General features: G+C 38.1%; 1 protein-coding gene across 1 annotated transcript in view; it reads left to right on the top strand.

The window, feature by feature from the left end:
* The window catches only part of ADAMTS12 (ADAM metallopeptidase with thrombospondin type 1 motif 12), a 155067-nt gene that overhangs the window by 53577 nt on the left and 91829 nt on the right, over nt 1–9661 (top strand). The window lies entirely within an intron of this gene.

Genomic DNA, 9661 nt, shown 5'->3' with positions numbered 1-9661 from the left:
GTTCTTGACACAAAGCAAGAACAGCAGGATTTGCTTTATAGGGTAGCAAAAACTGCATGAAGGACTATTCCGCCTATGTAGTTATAAGTATGAACATGTAGGAGGTGTAAGTGTGGGATGCAGGCATTCGTTGGCTATGATAGCAGAGCTCCATCATACTAAACTGAACAGCTGCTGTGTCTTTTGTGCAATGTCAAACTCTTTGCAGTTGGCATCAAGCAGATTCTGAGTTGTAAATTGGTCTTGTGTCTCTTCCAAAACCTTTCTTGATCTTATCTTTTCTTCTCCCCTTTCTTGTTTTCTCTTTCATTCCTTTCCTTTATTCTCCCTCCCTTCTCTTCCCCTGCCATCTCCCTCTCTATTCCCCTTCCATCTTCCCCTCCCTTCCTTCATTATCCTAAAATTCCATTTTAAATATAATCATATATTATTTTTTGTTAATATTCTAGTAATCCTAATGCCTACATATTTTAAGATTTATATACTCCTGGGATCCCCATATCTGCAAAAATTTCCTTTTGAAGTTTTATGTGTGTGGAGAAAAATGATAAAATTTGTGAAAATTAAACAGTAGTCATAACATTTCTGTAAATTCTTCTAATGCTTTCTTAATATTGTTAGCTGAGTGAGAAGCATTTCAGAGCATCACACCATATCATGTGCAAATAAATTTAAAAGAGACATCTGGTTCCCCAGTGTTATCCCAACTTGATGGATAAATATGCCCTCATATGATTAGATCAAGATCCTACTTTGCTGAAAGGAATTCTTGTTGGATTATGATAGATATACATAGACCTCTCCCCTTCTGAACATGTTATGAATAAGCTGAGAGCCCGGTAATAAAATATGGTGCATGATGTGTTTTGGAAGGGCAGAGATGAGAATGATAAGGAGCTAGTCCACGGGGTACACACCCATGTGCATTCTTTCTCCTTTTGTTCAAGGAAGAAACTACCATGAAATAGTCTGAAATGGCCACCAAAGGACTTCTCAGCGTGTGTCACAAAGAGGCACCGTATTCTTGCACTGTGGCATAGTGATTAGAATGCAGTATGGCAGGCTAACTTTGCCCACTGCCAGGAGTTGATTCTGACCAACTCAGGGTTGACTCAGCCTTCCATCCTTCCGAGGTTGGTAAAATGAAGACCCAGATTATTGAGGGCAATATGCTGACCCTATAAATTGCTTAGAGAGGATTGTAAAGCACTGTGAAGCAGTATATAAATCTAAGTGCTATTGCTATTGTTATTTTTTATAGAGAGTTTTATATCTCATGCATCTAAGGAATATTCACCACTTAGGGTAACTGGTCTATTTTAATTTCTAAACAAAGGATAAGAAGTTTATTAAAGTTTCCATTCCCAAATACCAAAATAGCTTGAACAGTTTTGGATACTCTGCACCGTAATTGGTTTGAAGCTTGAGGTAAATAAATTATTATTTCATGTGAAGGAGAAAAATGAAGCTGCAATTGCTCTAGGCTCCCCTGCTGAGGAGACCTGAAAACAGTGAGATGATGTACTGTATAGATACTTGTTTTATCTTTGTATAGATATTTCCCAGCATGATGTATTACTAAAAGCTGCTAGTTGATTGTTTGATTTCCAGCAAGCTAAAAAAAAACCCTTTTAATTTAAAAATTCTGCTCTGGCCAGCACATCTTCCCTCAAAAGTTCTTTCTCCTCCCATTTGTTTCCGCAACCTCCACCATCAGTTTCTTCCCTGCCAACTTTTGTTCCCTTTCTACATTTTCTTGGATTCTCTTGTCAGCTTGAACCCTGCAGCAAACCGAGAGGCACTCCAAATAATAAGGAAAAACAATTATTTTATTTTATTGGGTGTTATTTCTGGCATTAAACCAAGCAATCAGAAGTATTCCCCCAGCAATTAGTGCTTTTTGAGTCTTGCAATGAATTGTGCATCGATCTAGCTCTTAACATTGGCCATATAGTTTCCAGTCTTATTTTTTTGGCACCTGCATGGCTGCTGTTCCCAAAATTGGACATCTGTTTGAGAAATGGAGACATGGTCAACAACAGCTGGCTGGAATTAAAGCCAAACTTCCATAGGAAAGTAGGAATAGGGCAGTTCTGCTAAACAAGCATCTCGCTGGCTACAGGGTCATGACAAAGAGCACAGCTGATTATATTTCACATTTGAAGAGATTAGCAACAATAATTTATAATCGGTTCCTATGAATTCTTCTTAGATCAAGGGTAGAGATGTATGTGGACCTATTACAGGCCCCCTTCGTTTCTATGTGACTATGATTCTGCTGGTAGAATCCTCAGTGATTTGGAATGCAATGCAAATCCTGGCTAGAACTGAAAGGTCATTAAAAAGATAATTTTACTGATCATTAAAACAGTGATCCTTTACTTCTTTTTACTTGGAGTTCTCTTCTTCCAGGAAATTCTAAGTTTAATGCTCTGGGGAAATTAAGTCCCCTCTTTTCTCAGTCTCAGTCCAGCAACTTTTCTTTCCATTTCTTCTTCCAGTTCTGCCTTTATATTAAACAAGAATCAATTTTTAACTGACATGGCAAGAATGCTGTGAATTGTTTTTCAGCAACATCTGGTGAACATGGGTGCAATCTCAGTTATGGAGGATAATTTCTACCATTCTCCTGGCTGGAAACTCCATAATGACAGTTTCTACATACATTGGCCTCTGCATGTCTATGGAGATTCTCAGTCATCCAGGTCATGGTTGTCCCAAAAGTGCTTTTTCAAGAGGCAATTGGACTTTTTTTGTTTTTTCCTTGAACTGAAGAAGCTTCTTGGATGCAAACCAAACATCTTCAAGGAAAAACAAAGGAAGTCCAATTGCCTCTTGAAAATGCACCTTTGGGACAACCATGACCTGGATGACTGAGAATCTCCATAGACATGCAGAGTCCAATGTATGCAGAAACTGTCATTATGGAGTTTCCAGCTAGGAGAATGGTAGAAATCATCCTCCATAACTGAGATTGCACCGATGTTCACCAGATGTTGCTGAGCAATTCACAGCATTCTTGCCATGTCAGTTAAAAATTGATTCTTGTTTAATATAAAGGCAGAACTGAAAGAAGAAATGGAAAGAAAAGTTGCTGGACTGAGACTGAGAAAAGAGGGGACTTAATTTCCCCAGTGCATTAAACTTAGAATTTCCTGGAAGAAGAGAACTCCAAGTAAGAAGTAAAGGACCACTATTTTAATGATCAGTAAATGATTTGTCTCTTGAAAAAGCATCTCTGGAACATTGGACCCTGCAATGCGTTTTCTAAAAAAAATATGAGAATAACTTTTGTTTTCAGAATAAAAATTTGCATTTCAGAAAGTTAGCTTCAAAGCAAAGAATAAGTTTCCCTCTTCAGACTGCTACAGCTTTATTATAGATTAGAATGGTGTGGAGATGTCAATATTCCATAAAATAGAAGCAAGTATGAACAAGCATGTGGTGTGCTTATTAGAAGCAAAGCATATTTTCTACTGATGCACTTTATAAAGAGATTTCTCTAGAAAAATAATTATATACCCTTTTTGGTTTTGTTATATCTTAAGCTCATTATTTTCTCAATTGTTACACTCTGGACAGAAAGTATTCTCTGTCCTGTTTCTTTGGCTCCAGTCTTTGATTTTCTCCCCAAGTTCTTGTGTGCTAAATTGTATTTGATTCTGGTTTTTGCAAAAAATAAATAAATATATAATTAATAAATCATTTATAAAAAGTGAGAAAAATAAGTTATTGGAACAGAAACCTAACAGGCAAGATTGCTTTATTTATGCATTATTAATCAATGATTTAAAATATTTTAGAAGTTAAGCATCATCATTTTTTAATTTAATGAAGTTCCAATTCTTGCCCTCCAGAAGTATGGGGGTCTAATAGATCCTAACTGATGACTGGGAATTCTGGGAGTTGTAGTTCCAAAAAGATTGGGAAAGGCTCTGATGTATTCCTCTAAATAATGAGCTTGTGATGTAGTCCAGATTCCCAGAAGGGAGAAACTTGTTTCCAGAGGACCAAGAGACAACAAGTGTTTCCTCATATTTTCATTTAGATACAATGCCAATAAAGAAAGATTAAAATGAATGCAGACTGAGAAGAACTACCGGTAGATGGAGGAATTGTGGCCCTAGGCTTCACCTAGTTTTTCTGGATATCTGGTACAAGCTTAATGTTTCTTTAGAAATTCCAACTTAGTTGTGCAGCTAAGAGTGGAAAGATTTGATGGAATGATCTCCAGAGTCCCAAGAGGAATGGAATGCATTCCAGAGGAGCAAGAGACAAATGCAGTTTAGATAGTTTGTGTGAGAGAAAGAGGGTGAAGAAGCTCCTCCAGAATAGAATAGAATAGAATAGAATAGAATAGAATAGAATAGAATAGAACAGTGGTGGCGAACCTATGGCACGGGTGCCAGAGGCGGCACTCAGAGCCCTCTCTGTGGGCATGCGCACCGTCGCCCCAGTCCTAGGCCTTCAGCTGGGTTTTATAAAACCTTTTCACTTTAGGCCTCCGCTGTCGTGTGCAGAAAAAAAGGTTCAATCAATCAGTCAATTTCAACTTCTCGCGGGAAAAAAAAAGATCTTGCAAAGTTGGAATTGATTGATTGAACTTTTTAGTCCCACCCAGTCTGCTGTTACCACCGCAGCCACGCCCACCCAATGGGCCACACCCACCCAATGGGCCACACCCACCCAGCACTCGACGATGCATAAGTGGGGTTTGGGTTGCAGTTTGGGCACTCGGTCTCTAAAAGGTTCGCCATCACTGGAATAGAATAGAATAGAATAGAATAGAATAGAATAGAATAGAATAGAATAGAATAGAATAGAATAGAATAGAATAGAATAGCTGTATTTGGCCAAGGGTGATTAGACACGCAAGGAATTTATCTCTGGTGCAGAAGCTCTCAGTGTACATGCAAAGCAACAGCAATAATAATCATAATATGATATCAATAAGAGGTGGTAGTAGAGAAGATGAGAAGGATAATAATACTACAACCATACAACATGGGTAAATAGACATAAAACAATACTGTGAGGATTAGGTGTTCAGCAGAGTCATGGCACAAGGGGAAAAAACTGTCCTTTTGTCTAGTTGTTTTGGTGTGCAATGCCCTATAGCAGTCTCCCGAGGGGAGGAGTTGAAACAGTTTATGTCCAGGATGTGAGGGGTCTATAGATATTTCCTCAGCCCTCCTTCTGACCTGATCAATATACAGTATTCTATGGAAGGCAGGCTAGTTTTATGGTGCAAGTAGTCTACTTTAATTTGGCAAGATTTCTGTCTATAGGTGAGGAACAAGAAAGGGAATTATTTAGAAGTAACTGAATGTTTTTCTTGGGTTTTGGAACCTTACAGAGCTTGAGGAAAGGAAGGCTAATAAAATTAATTAGTCCAAGTACTGTGGGTATTTGAGCACCCTAGCAGAAGGGTTTTCAGGAGCAGCTGAGGCATAAATTATTCTAGAGTTTTTGTTCTAAAAGGAGAAAAAAATGATGCAGCCGCCAGGCTACCCATCTGTTGTTATTTTCTTCCTAAGACTGATGATTCAGCTTTGTTCCATATGCTTCATTGTGTTGCATTGCTATATGGCACTCAAGATGTGAACATCTCTGCCTACAGATTTTTCCTTTCCCAGCCGGTTTCCTAGAATAATATTTTAAATTTAATTGAGACATACATCCCTGCAGTCCCAGGAATTGAATTTAATGTAAGGAAGTCTTGACTTGCTAGCTGCTTGAAACTCTTATATATCTTCTTTGTGATGCATGTCTCTTGCGTTTGCATTTGTTCTGGCCAATTCTAACAATTCTTTCAAATGAATCCGCCACCTGAAACTCCATCCTGTTTTAGTGGACATTCAATATAATTATCTGTCTGTGATTAGTGGGCAGTTTAAGCTAAGGGTCAACAGCTTTAACTGGGGATGGGAAGCCTCACATGACCTTTGAATGGCATGTTATATAGTGGCAGTTTCAAAACAGTTGAAGCCATGATGAAATTTTAAGACATTATTTTAAAATAATAATAATGATGATGATCATGATGGTGATGGTGATGATCATGATGGTGATGGTGATGATCATGATGGTGATGATGATGATGATGGTGGTGGTGGTGATGTTGGAAGAGACCGTGGAGGTTATCTAGTCCAACCTCCTGCTCAGGCAGGAAACCCTATACCATTTCAGACAAATGGCTGTCCAGTCTCTTCTTAAAAACTTCCAGTGTTGGAGCATTCACAGCTTCTGGAGATAGGTTGTTCCACTGATTAGTTGTTCTAACTGTCAGGAAATTTCTCCTTAGTTCTAGATTGCTTCTCTCTTTGATTAGTTTCCATTTGTTGCTCCTTGTCCTGCCTTCAGGTGCTTTGGAGAATAGCTTGACTCCCTCTTCTTTGTGGCAACCCCTGAGATATTGGAACACTACTATCATGTCTCCCCTCATCCTTCTCTTCATTAAACTAGACATACCGAATTCCAGCAACCGTTCGTTATACGCTTTAGCCTCCAGTCCCCTAATCATCTTTGTTGCTCTTCTCTGTACTTATCTTTTTTACATCGTGGTGACCAAAATTGGATGCAGTATTCCAAGTGTGGCCTAATCCAAATTAATGTAATACTATTAATATGATTACATCTGATGTTTTGGAGTAATTTCCCTTTTGCCATACTAAATATTACAATTTTGTGGAGCTGTTTGAAAGGGATACATGGTGTAATAGTATGTGAGACAGGCTTTGGGAGTTTGGGCAAAGAGATGTTGCCAAGGGAACAGCAGGATAAGAGACAGCATAGCTGCATTTGGATAGTGGGTGGGGTAAGAGGTTCAGAAAAAAGCTTCCCTAATGTAAAAGAGATGTGTGTGTGGGGGGGGGATGACTGTATTTTCAGACTTGCAAGATTTTTTTTAATGTAGCTTTACCATGAAATAGAATTAGCTCATCTGGTTGTTATTTCTATCTCTTTTATCGCACAAGGTCAACACCAATTTTGCAGATCTGAAAATAAAATCTTCCTCACCCATCCACTAATCTCCTGTACGGATGAACATTTGCATATTCATCTGATCATATTTCCTAGTTTGGTAATGAAATGTCTGCAAGTAGATCAAGATAAGAGAACAGCTAGAACTCAACAAACCAGATCAAGAGAGAAAAAAGGGAAAGAAAGCAAGAGCTGCTTAGCAGTGCTTTTTTGCTGAGTCAACTAAGCAAGTTCCTGAATCTTGAATCAGAGTTCTTCTGGAGCTTGGCATCTAGAGCAGTTCACAGGGTGGCCATATATGGCCAACTTATATGATCTGGGCAGAGACAATTAGATGAAGCTATCTGGAACTCCTAGGCTACTAAACCCAACTCAGTAAGGACTGTTCCAAAGACACAGGAATGCTGTGCTTCTGAGATTGTAAGAGATTATATATTGGAGGAACTAAACTCAGCTACAGGAATATCCAGATTTCTTGGATTACAAGTCCAGCTCAGTGGAGGACTTTCAGTAGGCCTGTATTACTTCATGGTCACACCAGCTAGACTTAGGATCAGTCTGTTAAGGAGAACTGAGCTGAGATGGCACAACAAAGTTCTCTGGGACAGTGTTTTTCAAACCTGACAACTTTTAAGAGGTAAAGACTTCATCTCCCAGAATTCTCCAAAAAGCATGAGTTGGAAATTGAAATCTACAGCTCTTAAAAGTTGCCATGTTTGAAAAAACACCACTTTAGGATCAGCAAACTTGCAAAGAGGGGATAAGACTGATATTTCAGTTTTTAAGGCTACAATTCACAACTGTCCACAGAAATATCATTGAAATAAATTGGAATTGGGCTAGAATGGTGCTCAACAATATATTCCACATAATTTACAGCTAAATTAAATCAGGGTCTTGGTGTTGTCTGAATTTTCTCATCATCATCCAGCTTTCCTTTGGCAATCCTTATTATTACTTTTTAGCATCTGCATTTCTCCTTCTAAAATGAAATTTGAAATCCCTTTACTGTTACTGGAAACTTCATCCATCATTATTTAAGTTTAAATATGAGCAAATGAGCAATGATTTTGCTATAGAATGGCTGCAAAAAACCACTAATGCAAAGCAAAGAATTCTTGAATGATAGCAAAGAATATTAAAGAGTGAATGATCCTCGGTGAACTATAAATCTGATCATAGCCTGCAGCTGTCACTTGTCTCTCTTTATACCAAAATTCAAAAGCAAATAAAAGAATCAAAGGGTCCCAAACAAAATCAGATTCTGAAGGCAGCTACAACATTTGAAAATAATTAGAAGTTCAGCCCAAAACTTGACTAAATAAATGTCTGACCATGTTTTTAAAGGTCACCAAAATGTTTACTCCTCTTATTTCAATAAATACCATAGACTGAATGATATAGAAGGCTTGGCTCTGAATTTCCACCAGACAAACTTGCAGAGGGATCTGCCTCTATTTAAATCAATCATTTAACTTAAATCAATCACTTAATTTAAGAGCCATAGTGGTGCAGTGGTTAGAATGCAGTATTGGATTCTAATTCTGCCGATTGCCAGCAATTTGATTCTGATAGGCTCCAGGTGACTCAGCCTTTCATCCTTCTGAGGTCAGTAAAATGAGGAACCAGATTGTTGGGGGCAATAGGCTGACTCCATAAACCGCTTAGAGAGGGCTGTAAAACACTGTGAAGCGGTATATAAGTCTAAGTGCTATTGCTATGTGGTATTAACTTATAAACTGTCAACCTTCTTAACTGTCCCTGCACAATCTCACATGATGTCTTCAGTGTCAAAAATAGGTTTAAAAAAGATAGCATTCTTAGACTCATGAGTATCTTGAAATCTTGCCCATTCTCGTCCAAAATCTCACGAACATTTTATATTTTCCCTGACGTTTCACTAGGTCTAACATGAGTTGGACATTTTAATTTACTTAAAATTCCCATATGGAAGTGTTGCAGGAATCTTGGTACTCTTGGTATTATAGGCCAATCCCTGATATAACTTATCCATTGAGAGAAAGGCTGCGAGTGAATGCAATATCCCCTGGATGGCTCTTCTATGGCTGTTCTGCTTGCTAGACAAAGATCACTTCCATCATTTTTGGGACCTTCTTACTTTTTCCCACCCCTCCCCCTTTCATCATTATAAACTCAGTGATGTCTACAATCGCTCCTTGGATTGCAGTGCCTCAAGCTGTATCCATAAATAAAGGTAGAAAATGATCATCCAAGGAAGTCAAAAGATGACCTTCAAGCCTGATATTTGGCTTCAGAATGACCAATTAAAACCAATCAAGACCTTCCCTACAGCCGTATATTTCTATTATTCCTGATCTTGACAAAATTTTAGACTATGATTTCAGTGACCTTTTAGTGCGAAAATGTTATGTTTCTTGAGTGTCATTTATTATAAGCAGACCATAGTTAATAGGATTTTAAATTGGACAAAACTGCAGAATGACAAGTCCCACTTTTCCACTTGTTTTATAACAAGGCAGTTATTAAAGCTGGATGCCGATTGGGTGAATGTTTAATTTAATTTAGAGCATGTTACACCCATATCATCCATCTCTGTTTTCACAAACACTACAATGGTTTAAGCACAACATTTATAGATCTTGACAAAAGCTTTTAAATAATCTCTGCCAAAGCAAGGAACTACTGTATTAAGATA

Source organism: Protobothrops mucrosquamatus, unplaced genomic scaffold (genome assembly GCF_001527695.2).
Source record: "Protobothrops mucrosquamatus isolate PMUCROS unplaced genomic scaffold, P.Mucros_1.0 scaffold548, whole genome shotgun sequence".
Classification (NCBI taxonomy): Eukaryota; Metazoa; Chordata; class Lepidosauria; order Squamata; family Viperidae; genus Protobothrops; species Protobothrops mucrosquamatus.
Note: the sequence above shows the minus strand (reverse complement) of the source record. Positions and strands in the feature narration are given on the sequence as shown.